The sequence below is a fragment of the Megascapheus bottae genome, chromosome 2, assembly GCF_031878675.1.
Source record: "Megascapheus bottae isolate mThoBot1 chromosome 2, mThoBot2.hap1, whole genome shotgun sequence".
NCBI classification, from domain to species: Eukaryota; Metazoa; Chordata; class Mammalia; order Rodentia; family Geomyidae; genus Megascapheus; species Megascapheus bottae.
The window spans coordinates 56,052,562-56,064,751 of NC_143510.1; positions in this window are offsets into that span (position 1 = coordinate 56,052,562).

Below are 12,190 nucleotides of genomic sequence, written 5' to 3' on the forward strand. Positions count from 1 at the left end.
GAACTGCAGATATATTTTTCCATATGTGGGGAGCTCAGATATCATTTTCTTTCTCACTTCAGGGAAAATAATCCTTCAAACCGTCTCCACCTTTTTCATCATGGTCACTAGAAATAATGAGATTGCAGCAAATATGTACCCACAATGCCAGGGGTCAACAGTGTTAGCAACAGTCTACCATAGCCTGTATGACATCCTCCAGACTAAACACAGGTGAAACCCACATCTCTAATCACGGTATGTATGGCATGCTATCCAAAACAGTGTTTTTCCTCTTCTTAGATCTTTGGAGATTTTAGTCACATGGCTAAGGTAATAAAGCCATCTATGGAGGAAATCCTGTAACATAAACATTTTTTTTTGCCAGTCCTGGGCTTGAGCTCAGGGCCTGAGCACTGTCCTTGGACTTTCTCAAGCCTAGAGCTCTACCACTTGAGCCTCAGCACCACTTCCGACTTTTTTCTATGTATGTGGTACCGAGGAATCGAACCTGGGTCTTCATGCATGCTAGGCAAGCACTTTAACCACTAGGCCAAACTCCCTGCCCCAACATAAACATTTTTTGATGAGTATTTCAGCTGGAGAATGAGTAGAACAGGTGTCAGGGAATTACAATACCACACAGTCCCAGATTCCTTCCAGCTAACACATACCAACGGTAGGTAGTAAACATGTATGGCAACAGAGCTGTTATCCTTGTGGATGCCTGACTTTGCTTAGCATGATTATGACCCCCAAAAATTAACTTCTTCAAAAGAAGGAAGAAAACAGACTTTTGCCCAGCACAGCAAGCTTGTCTTATGCATGCCTTTTATACAGCATGTTTTAGCACTGTACTTTGTCCTTGACATTTTCAATGCCTAAGATCTTGTTGTATCAGCTCCGGCCAGTGCCTTTGTGGTTCAAGAATGATGGAATAGAGATGTTTAAACAGTATTAGAAGTTTGTTATGATATAGTTTAAGTGATGACCACAGCTTCTCTGTTGTGTTAAGCCGACGTTCTACCACCAAACATCTTTAAAAAATGTAATGTAGACCCAGGTGAGGTGGTTCATGCCTATAATCCTAGCTATTCAAGAGGCTGAGATCTGAAGATCGCAGTTCAAAGCCGGGCCAGGCACTAAAGAATGTAAGACATTTATCTCCAATTAACCACCAGAAAACTGCAAGTGGGGCTGAGGCTCAAGAGGTTGGGTGGTAGCCTTGAGCTGAAGAGTTCAGGGACAGGGCCCAGGCCCAGAGTACAAGCCCTAGGACAGAAAAAAATTAAAACAAAACAAAAACAAGTGATGCGGAACTTTTTCTTAAATATGTGAAGACAGATGTGAACATTCACAATTTCTTTCCATTTCTAGATCAAGATCAAACTTTCGATGTTCACCATGACACTAATGGGTATACTTGATGTAATTTTCTTCTATTTTTTAAAATTACTTTTCGTTTCATAGATCTTCAACAATTTATCTCTCTGTTTCATTGAGACACCCATGCAGCTCATCATAGGACTCTCCTCCGAGAGGTATCTCACTACTGACCAGGATCTCCAACAACTTGGTTTATATGTCATAAACCTAAATGTTTTCTCTTTTTCTTGTCATTTTCTCAATGTCTTTTCTTTTTGCTTTTGTTTTGTGCCAGTACTGGGTGTAGTAATTCAGGGCCTTAAGCTTTTGTTTGTTTCCCATGCTTAAAGATGACATGCCACTATTGAAACCACACCTCCAGTCTGGTTTTGGACCTGTAGTCTCTTGAACTTTACTGCCTTGATTGTCTTTGAACTTCCAGATTTCAGCCTACATATAACAAGCAGAAGCCTCATCTAGCTGTTTCTCATTTTCTTATTCAGAGGCCCTAAAAAAATTCCAGCACTATCTTTAAGTCACAGAGCAAAGTGTAAGAAATAAACTTCAGGAAAGGGCCGGGAGTTTGGCCTAGTGGTTAAAGTGCTTGCTCAGCATGCATGAAAGTCCGGGTTCGATTCCTTGGTACCACATACATAGAAAAAAGCCGGAAGTGGTGCTGAGGCTCAAGTCTAACCTTGAGAAAGACCAAGGACAGTGCTCAGGCCCTGAGCTCAAGCCCAGGACTGGCAAAAAAAAAATTAGCCTTTTGTGGTGTGTTTAGAGGATCTGCTGCTGATGCAGAGTCCTTGCATGTAGCCTCTGCTACATGCTCTCCTCTGTGGAGATCTTAGAACTCACAGAAAATATAGGTTGTTTCTCAAAAAGAGTGGAGAGTATGTTTTCCCTTGAGGCCACGCAAGCGTCAGTGTCCTGGGGACTACCCATCAGAGTAAGTGGTCATAAGAAGCCAGGTGTGGAGTTTTCCACTGAAAGCATCATGACAGCATTTAGAAGATTTTTGGATTGGGGGACATTTTTAAATTTCAGATTTTCATATTAAAAATACAGAATCGTACTTTAAAATTTCAAAATAAAAGTTTATAGTTCCAAACTGTTTTTTTAAAAAGCCACAATTTTGGGCTGGGAGTTTGGCAAAGTGGTAGAGTGCTTGCCTAACATGCACGAAAACCTGATTCCTCAGTCACATACATAGAAAAAAGCCGGAAGTGGTACTGAGGCTCAAGTGGTAGAACTTTAGCTTGAGAAATCCCAAGGACAATGCTCAGGCCCTGAGCTCAAGCCCAAGATTGACAAAAAAAAGCCACAATTTTATTATAAATAAACTTTTTCTTTGTCCTTTGAGTCATTCAAGACTAAGGTGCTTACTTGCTGAGCCATCACAACCCAAAGCTTCAATGTGCAACAGCTATAAAGCTACTGTTCTATGGGAAGACAATAAACCAGAAAAGCCAGAAAATTATCTTTGATGCAGTATTACTGCCTATGCCATAGACTTTGATCAAATATTAATAATAGTCTCAGTAAAGCATTTATAGATACCTGATCCATTCACAGAACCTCAGTTCCATTGATTTGCTGGCATTTCTTTATTATAACTCAAACCACAAATATGATTTTGTCATCCTTCACTTTGAGGATTTTGAAACCATTGAATATTACACAAATTTGTTTTGACCATTCCTCAGTTTTGACAGTTATTATTATTATTATTATTATTATTATTATTATTATTTTAAGCATTTTGAGCCATATTTATAAATGATGAAATGCTGTCATTTTGCCTTATATTCTATCAAAAACAGATGATTTCAATATGTCCTGTTAGTTGAAATGCTTACATTGTTTACATGGTTAAAGGAATCCCTGCCTTTATAATGTTTTTTGTTGTTTTTTATAATGATTTTGAAGTCCAGTTATATTACTCTGTATCTAATTACACTGAGTGATGAGAAAGAAGTTAAATGTAATAATCATGTTCCCCAAATCACAGATTTTACCTCACCATTATTCTGATAATTTTCTGTTAGATACTTTATTCCTTCTATGTTTATTTGTTACATTTTCATTTTGAAGATTTCCTTTATGCACAAAAACTAGTTTATAGGAATGGCTCATGTCAGCCATACTGAGAAATCAAATACAATGTTATGTACTCAAAAGACTCAAACAGGGCTAGAAAATGTATATACAAATTTATACACAACGATTTCACATATATATCTCATACTTACATATTGGAAAGTGTTCATATCAATATTTCCAACCCCTATCCAAATCTAGTTATTGAGAACCAGACTTCCAATATTCTCTGTATGATTACTTAAAGGATACAGAACTCAGATAATCTAACCAGTTAGAGAATGAACATCACTTTCTCTCATCCTAGACACTGCCCATTCCTTACCCTTTCTACTCACCCAATGGACCCATCTATCTCAGCCCTATTTAATAGATTGTTGGGTAAATTATTAGTTTAAAATAGCTTTGTATTCTCCTTCATGAACTTATATACATCGGAATTATTCCCCCCCCAAAAAAACTTTTCCTGGACATTAGCCAAAATTCAGAGTTCTGGAGAAACCTGGACTGACATTCTGAGTGGTTAATTTCTTTCCTCTTACCTTCCTAAATGAACAATGTTCCTTCTTATAAGCAGTGTAGACTGTAGACTTACTAGTCTACACTGATCAAAATGTTACTCTCTTTGACTATTGTACAAATGAGAACTAGACAAGTTATATGTCATGTTGCCCAGGTTACTAATCTTGGTCAGACCTCATAGAAATTTGTATCGCCTCTCGTCTATAAAAAGAAATTCTACTTTCTCCACCATTACACCTTTAACCTCTTAACTACTGGCCTAGTTTTACCCTCCTCATTCTCAGAATGAGAGCAAGTTATTAACTAGGATGAAAAGATGAAAAGTTTGTTGGAGAATAGACAAGGACACAGAGATTAAGTTGATTTAAGAATAAAAACAAAAACAATAACAGAAACCTTTGCCTAACATTGAGCAATAGTCTTCTCTCAAGGTTTTAAAGCATTGTCTACCACATTGAGAGATACTATCACAAGGAAACATTAAAACTACTCAAGCAAAAATACTCACATGTGTACATACTGTTACCCTCAAACACATCTACAATGACAAAGCCATTTAGTTCTGCTTATCGTCTATGCTGTTAACCCAATCTGTGTATTGAAGACTCAAATTTATATATCTACTAAAGTTTTCTCCTAAGAGTTTCAAATTGATGATTAATTCTGCGCTTTGCAATACTTTGTCATTACTAAAAGTTCAGTATGTTAGCACCATCTATTAAAGAGTAAAGACCAATATATTATCTATTAGTGCCCCAAAGAGGAAGAAATAGTATTTTATTTTGTGAAACATATACATAAATACATATATACAAATAAATATATTTTCATATCTATAGAAAAACACAAAAGCATTAGTAGTCTTCATATTAAAATTTTATAGGAAAAATGATTAGAAACAATGTGTAATAAAATCATTTTAGGATAAAATATTGAGAGAACTATGAGAGATATTGCTATGCATTTAACAATTTCAGGAAAGCTCTCTCATGGTTAATGAAATACATGACTGCCTTGATTGGAATTTCACCAAGGCTTGATGCTCTCTTCATTATTCTCCTTTTTCGTCAAAAGTACCTTGTCTGAGAGTTATAGATCACTGGACTGATTCATACATATAGGATTATTTGGTGTCAAAGCTATTAATATCATACTTAATCTTAATAGACCAGTGGAACTGCAATTATTAAAGAGGTAGCACTCTGTTTAAAGTTTGTAGTTTTCCAAAACATAAAAAATCATCACTTAATTCTGTTTATTTCCATAATTAATTTATTAATATTTTGTTCAGTGGAGTGAGGTATGCTGAGATGCGAGCTAAAATAATCTTTGTAGAAAGACCGTAGGGCAAACAAAACAAGAAGATTCCTAGAAACGTTTCCTTTCTGAAAGAAAAATATTAAATGTGTTCTCTTCAGAATATACATAAGCTTCCACAACAACTGTGGTTTTCAAATGTCTTTTATTTATTAATAAACTCAATCTTTCTCAGTCTCCAGTGTATGGTTCTGAGAATTATACAAGTACTTTAAATCTGCCCAATAACTTCAACAAGTAAAATAGACAAATCTTTTCATTGTGGCATTTAAAAATGCTTAAAACTCTGCATTAGTATTTTCTTCTAAAACCCTGTGCTTTTTGCCTGATCCTAGTATCTGAAGACTTTGACATATAACTGACTTTATTCAGTTTTCAAGACTTATATAACTCTGTTACTGTTATGGGTTGGGAAATGAGATCAGCAGATCTTTGAACCAGGGAATGAAATATCCATGGTTCCAAAAGTATAAATGAATGAATGAATATATGTAGAGAAAGGATGATTTTTATCTTCAGTGGAATTCCTAAAAGCTCAGAAAAGGTACTACTAGCTGCCACATTCAGGAATCATTAACCACAGCAAAAATGTGAGGAATAGAATAGATGAAAAGTCAAATATTTCATCAAACCTAGATATTCTTTAATCATAATCTACATTAAGTATCAACTCCTTTGTACAACTACTTAAACATAATAAAAATGAACTTAAAAACTAGGAAAGACAAGAAAACAGTAACTTTATTATAGAAAACCCCATTACCTACTATCTTCAGCAGACCATCAATGTCAAGATGTGTAGGAATCAAGCATGTTGACTATTTTTTACTGGAAACAGACATTTATCACTGTCCAGTATACTTGCACCTTTTGCCAATCTGTGTATTTCATCATGAGATAACAAATAAACAGAAAAATAAGGGGAAGTCTACAAACTCTTCAACAGTGTCAGGATAATTATAAACACACGTATTCTAAGGCATTGTCACAAACTAAAGAGGAGGAAAGCATGAAATGTAAATGTAGTCTGGGATCCCAGAATGAATTCTACTCCAGAGCAAAGAATGCTAGTTGATAATTCCAATAGTGTTAGTAGATTATTTTAATGTCATTGAGCCAACATTGATTCTCCTATTTTAGTAACTGTACATTGGTAATGAAAGACAATATCTGTAACTATAAAATTATTTCAAATAAATCAATAAGTAAAAAAATTAGATGTTCACCTTTAGTGAAAATGATTTCATACTCTTAAGAGCCTGTGAACTTTCAATTCTTCTTTAATTTATAAGTTTACTTTTGGGGGAAATGAGATAGAGAGATAATTTATCTTTTCCAGGAAATTCTTCTAATTCTATATAATATAACAGAATCAGCAGGCTACTCAGCTTCTTCTTCTTAGTTCCCTAATTGAGAAGTCATTTCATTTACATAACTGCTTACAGTTGCTCTAACACAGCTATTGTTTTTAACTGGGAACATTTTTTTTTCTGGTAAAGTCATTTGGCAGTTTCTAGATGCTTTGTTACAACCCATGGAAAGCAATACTAACCTCTATGTGAAGATGCTAAAACTCCAAAAATTCCCAGGACAGCTCCACAACAAAGAAATAATTGTCCAGTCCACAATGTCAGTAGTAACCAAGACAACTGAAAAACTGTGATATGGCCAATGACTTTTTCAGTGTTAGATGTGTTTCATGTAGCTCCAAAGTTGAACATACAAATCATCTGCACCCAATTTGATGTCATACTATCTCAAATATATGTGCCAAATCTGATGTGATACAGCTATGTTGCACATATGGTATGTGAACAGGAAGCAAACAACATGGAATTGGATTTGTTTATTTTTAAACGTAATGTATAACATCATACATGTATATGCATATTTTACTTCTATGTTCTTACTTTTACTTTCACATGTCTTTCTGTGCATAGCAGAAATGTTGCACTTCACTGAAAAATATATTATAAGCCAAATAATGAAGAGACCATTAAGATCTTAAAATAATAAAAATGTTGCAGCTTCATTGCTTTTATCTAAGTGATTCTAAGGTTTTTGCTAAATTCAAGTTATGAAATCTTCTGGAAATCGAAAGAATATTTTTTCTAGTGCCTCTCCAACAAATGCTCCTCTTCGAAAGATGAAATGCATATGTATTGGAAATATGGCTTGTGGATTTGATATCTTAGTTTATATTCTCTCTGCCCAGCACTAGCTATCCATTTTGGCAAATCAGCTTTTACGCAATGTTTTCCTCAGGAATAAAATAAAAATAACTGTCCATGGGTGTAAGGATTAGAGCTTGAACTATGACCTGGCAAATGAAAATGGTCTTTCTCTGGACCACACAGAGAAATTTGGTTTGTTTCCTTCGGTTTTCAAGCCCCCATCCATATTTAATGCCTTTTCCCCGTGAGACATTTTAACCAATGTTTTCTCCTAAATCCTGTGGTCCAGAATCCCTTTAGATCTAGACCTGGATTTCCATGTGTTGGACACAATCTCTTGCTAGTTAAAATTTTAGATAGCATCATTCTGATGGTTATTGCTTAAAACATAGCATAACTATTGAGAAAGTTTGGTGCTTGTATGCATAATGTCTTACATTTATGAGACTTGACCTCATTTTTATTGGTGCATAAAATTTGAATCGGAAAAGATATTTAAAGTTTTATTCCCAGATTCTTTTTAAATTGTTTGAAAGTTAGCAAACGGTGATCTTCTTGCTGCCTAGAAATAACCTCCACTTACCAATGTCTCCACATGGAAACAATTGTTAACATCTTTTTCGAAAATATGATCTTGTCTTAAAAGCTGTGATTAATGTGCAATTATTCTTGTCTAAAATAGTATATATTAACTGAGTGTGTGCATTTTCATTCTGTATCTTATGCACAAATGAAATCAAATCCTATATTTTAAGTTAGGCCACTTTCCATTTTACATTTCAAAATCTATTATTCTCTTTATGTTTTGATTTGGTTTTGTTAGCTAAGTTGATAGACTGTAATTACTATTATTCCCATAAATATTTTGGAGAAATTTATAATTTCAAATATTTGCTGTAGGACACTGATTTCTAAAGTACATTCTAACTGAAGAATTTTATTTTAAGCTACTAAATTTCATTAGCCTCATAATGCAAGTCAGAGAGCAAAGCAGGAAAGAGTGGACATGAGCCAAGTATAAAATCATTCTCAGAGGAGTAAGTGTATAAAATTTTCTGTTTAATGTTAGAACCTTAAGAAATATACTACAGACATATTCTGATAAGGCAGTGTTCTATAACATGTGCATAAATGGTAGAGCCATGGAACTTATGTCTAAAAAGCAAAATACAGCATTTTTATATGTGAAGTGTGTTTTTATATTTTACATTTTTTCAGCTTCGTAGTTAGGAAAATCATGTAGATCATAAGGGGTTTATGAAACTCTCTAAAAGTTTTAATAAAATAAAATGTACCTAAGCCATCTATCTGTGTATCTCAGATTTCATCCAATTTTAGAGCATTATATTTTTCATATATTTTCTATATGGAATATTTTATAATCATAGGACAAACTGTGTCACATTAAGTCATATATAGCTTCTCAATGACAATTGTTGGTCTAGGTGTTTGTTGTGATTTGATGTGCTCAAATATTAAGATTAGGTCATGCATCCAAAAATCAAGGCCAGTATTTTTTTATTTCTGTTCTGGCTCTGGGGCTTGAAATTAGAACCTCATACCTTCATTTGGCATTTCCCCATGGAAATGCCACACTTTCTCTGACAGTTTTTGCCAGTTAATTGATGATAAGAGTCTCACAGTTTTGTCTTCTCAGGATGGCTTGGAAATAGGATTCTCATATCTCAGCCTCCTCTATAGCTAGGATTCCAGGAATGAAACACCAGTGCCTGGCTCAAGCCCATCTTTGAAAACAATAATAGTATGTTTTTTTCTTGATACATGGTCTAAGCTAGTTGATCCCAGTTCCTAGCTAGAATTACAAAGTGTAAGGCTTAATTTTTGGTGTATCTTCCTTGGGGCACTACAAAATTCATTTCTTCCCAAGAATTTTGTAAGGCTATTAGACACAGCACATTTTCCCCATCTATGTCTTGAGACAAAGTTGAAGAGATTAGATTGGGAGGATGCTGGAATCATCCATCAATACATTCTATCTATTCAACAAGGCAAGGGAGGTGATGCATAGAACAGCATAATAAATTAGTAATGCTGTTATTACCTTACACAGAGCAGATCCTTCCATCTACCTCCCCATTTAATAAAAATGATGAATTGAGAGCAGGGACACTGAATAGGGAAAAACTGTATCATGACTATCTGCAAATTAAAACTTTACAACCAGAATAAAGCTAAACAGTCTCTGAACTGAATGCACCACACAGAATCAGGACAGATAATGTGAGATAAATCTGTCCAATGACCACATCTAATTTGAAAATTTTATAATGAATTCTAGAAAAACTGTCAGGAGACAAATCTTGTTTAGCTTGCATTGCTGATCAAAGAAATTGTCCTGATAACAAGAATGTGAAGTAAGAAACTGATGAAAATGTGTTTGTTAATCTTTAAGTAAATGACATACTATAGCCTATACACAGATTTACATTTTGGTTAAATGGCTACATTAGAAACCATTTTAAAAAATAAAACTTTTTACATATACCAATGGATACTAAGTCTAATTGAGACATTATTTTAATATAAACATTAATCTTATTGTCTATATAAAACAAATGAATAAAAGATTATAAAATATTTGAAAATAATCCACATGATTTCCAAATGGACTTATGTTTTTAAACATTTGTACAAATATCATAATAATTTGGGGCTATTGTTTTATTATTTAAAGTCTAATGGTGCCAGGGGGCGCGGTTCGCACCTTTAATCCTAGCTACTCAGGAGGCTGAAATCTAAGGACCGAGGTTCAAAGCCAGCCCAGACACTAAAGTCCAAGAAACTCTTATCTCCAATTAACTACTATAAAACCACAAGTAGTGCAGTGGCTCAAGGGGTATGGCTGTCACCTTGACCTGAAGAGCCTTGAGATGAAGAGCTCAGGGACAATGCCCAAGACCAGAATTAAAGCCCCATAACAACAACAAAAAAGTCTAATTGTAATGAGGTGTTTTGTATAAGGAACAGTCTCTGTTATTTAAAAATGTCTTGTAAGTTTTAAAATATAAAGATAAATTGTTTTGATGAAAAATGATTCTGTATAATCAAAAATTAAAGAGCTTTAATTATGAAAGGAATGATTGAAAAAGGAAAGAAGGGGAAAGGAATTACTGAGACAAGACTATGAGATTATTTTAAAGCATTTTTGTTTTTTGTTTTTTGGTTTTTTTTGTTTTGTTTTTTTGTTTGTTTGCCAGTCCTGGGCTTGAGCTCAGGGCCTGAGCACTGTCCTTGGACTTTCTCAAGGCTAGAGCTCTACCACTTGAGCCTCAGCACCACTTCTGGCTTTTTTCTATGTATGTGGTACCGAGGAATCGAACCCGGGTCTTCATGCATGCTAGGCAAACACTTTAACCACTAGGCCTGAATCTTTTTCTTGGCTCTTACCTTATGTTTTCCGGTTGAGTAGTGGATGATTGATTGAAAAAACAAATGTCTTTCTTGGCGAACAGGCTTCCTAGGAGAATCAAAGCTATCCTATGGGTGATTGCCAACTTAACACTTAACCAGCTGATTCAGGAAGCCCATCCATCATACTGCTTTAAAATTTTGAACTGCATTAGAAAGCAAAGTTGCCTCTTAACAAACTTGATTTGGTGTGTTTTGATTTTGTAGGCAAGAGCAAATTCTTTAATAACACACAAACTTAAGTCTAGAAAATAGTGCTGTACTTATATATAAAGCTACCTAGCTTTAGGTAGCTTTAGACCTTGAATTGGTACATATTTTTTTTCTAGTCTTACAGTCTTCAGGACGGTGTAGGTAATTATTGAATGATGATAAGTGAGGTACGCTATTTTCTTGACATGATTGAGAAGTGATAGAACTTTTTGGTGTAACCTGGTTTGAGAACATAGGTTCCTAGGGGCTTATACTTGAGAGACGTTACTTGTCTAAGGAATCTCTATTGCTTCCTTCTACCTACCATGAAGTCACTTAGATCTTCTCCAGCATTTCCTGCCACATCACACATGATGTAATATGGAATAAATTTTCCTTAACCATGAGCCCAACTACGTCATTCCTATCTGAATTGTTTCTGTCAGGTATTTTGCCATGTTGACTGAAAGTAACTACTATCCTTTCATAGAAAGGAATGTAAATAATATCACTGAGACATAGGAAAATAGGTTGGGACATCAACAACCAAAATCATTTATGACTTTACTAGCAGATCCATTTTTTATCTATGGATATGAGTTATCACTATGGTGCTGCTGAATAATCTTCACTGGTCACGATTTAAACAGGGCACAAAGGTGGGGATAGGGTGTTCTCCTTTTTGAGTATTGTTTGTAGAAAGATTTCGTTTTTTAGTAACAAACAACTCTATACAATCACTGGTGCATAAATTTAAGAACAAAATTAAAATTAAGCTGACAGTTTGTATGTCATAACACATGTTAATCTGTATAATATATCAATATGTCTATAGAATATATATCTCATCATAGATTTATATGTCTATGTAGTTATATTTATGTAGAATTCCATTGTATATATCTCTATCACTTTTTTTGTATTCATTCATCTGTAGTGGGGCATCTGGGTTGTTTCCATTGCTTGACTATTGTGAATAGTGCAGAGATAAACATAGCTGAGCAGGTGTTCTTATCATATCCTGGGTTATGATACTCCGGATAGATACCTAGGAGTGGTATGGCTGGGTTTTAGGGAAGATTCATTTTTAGTTTTTTCAGGAACCTCCAATC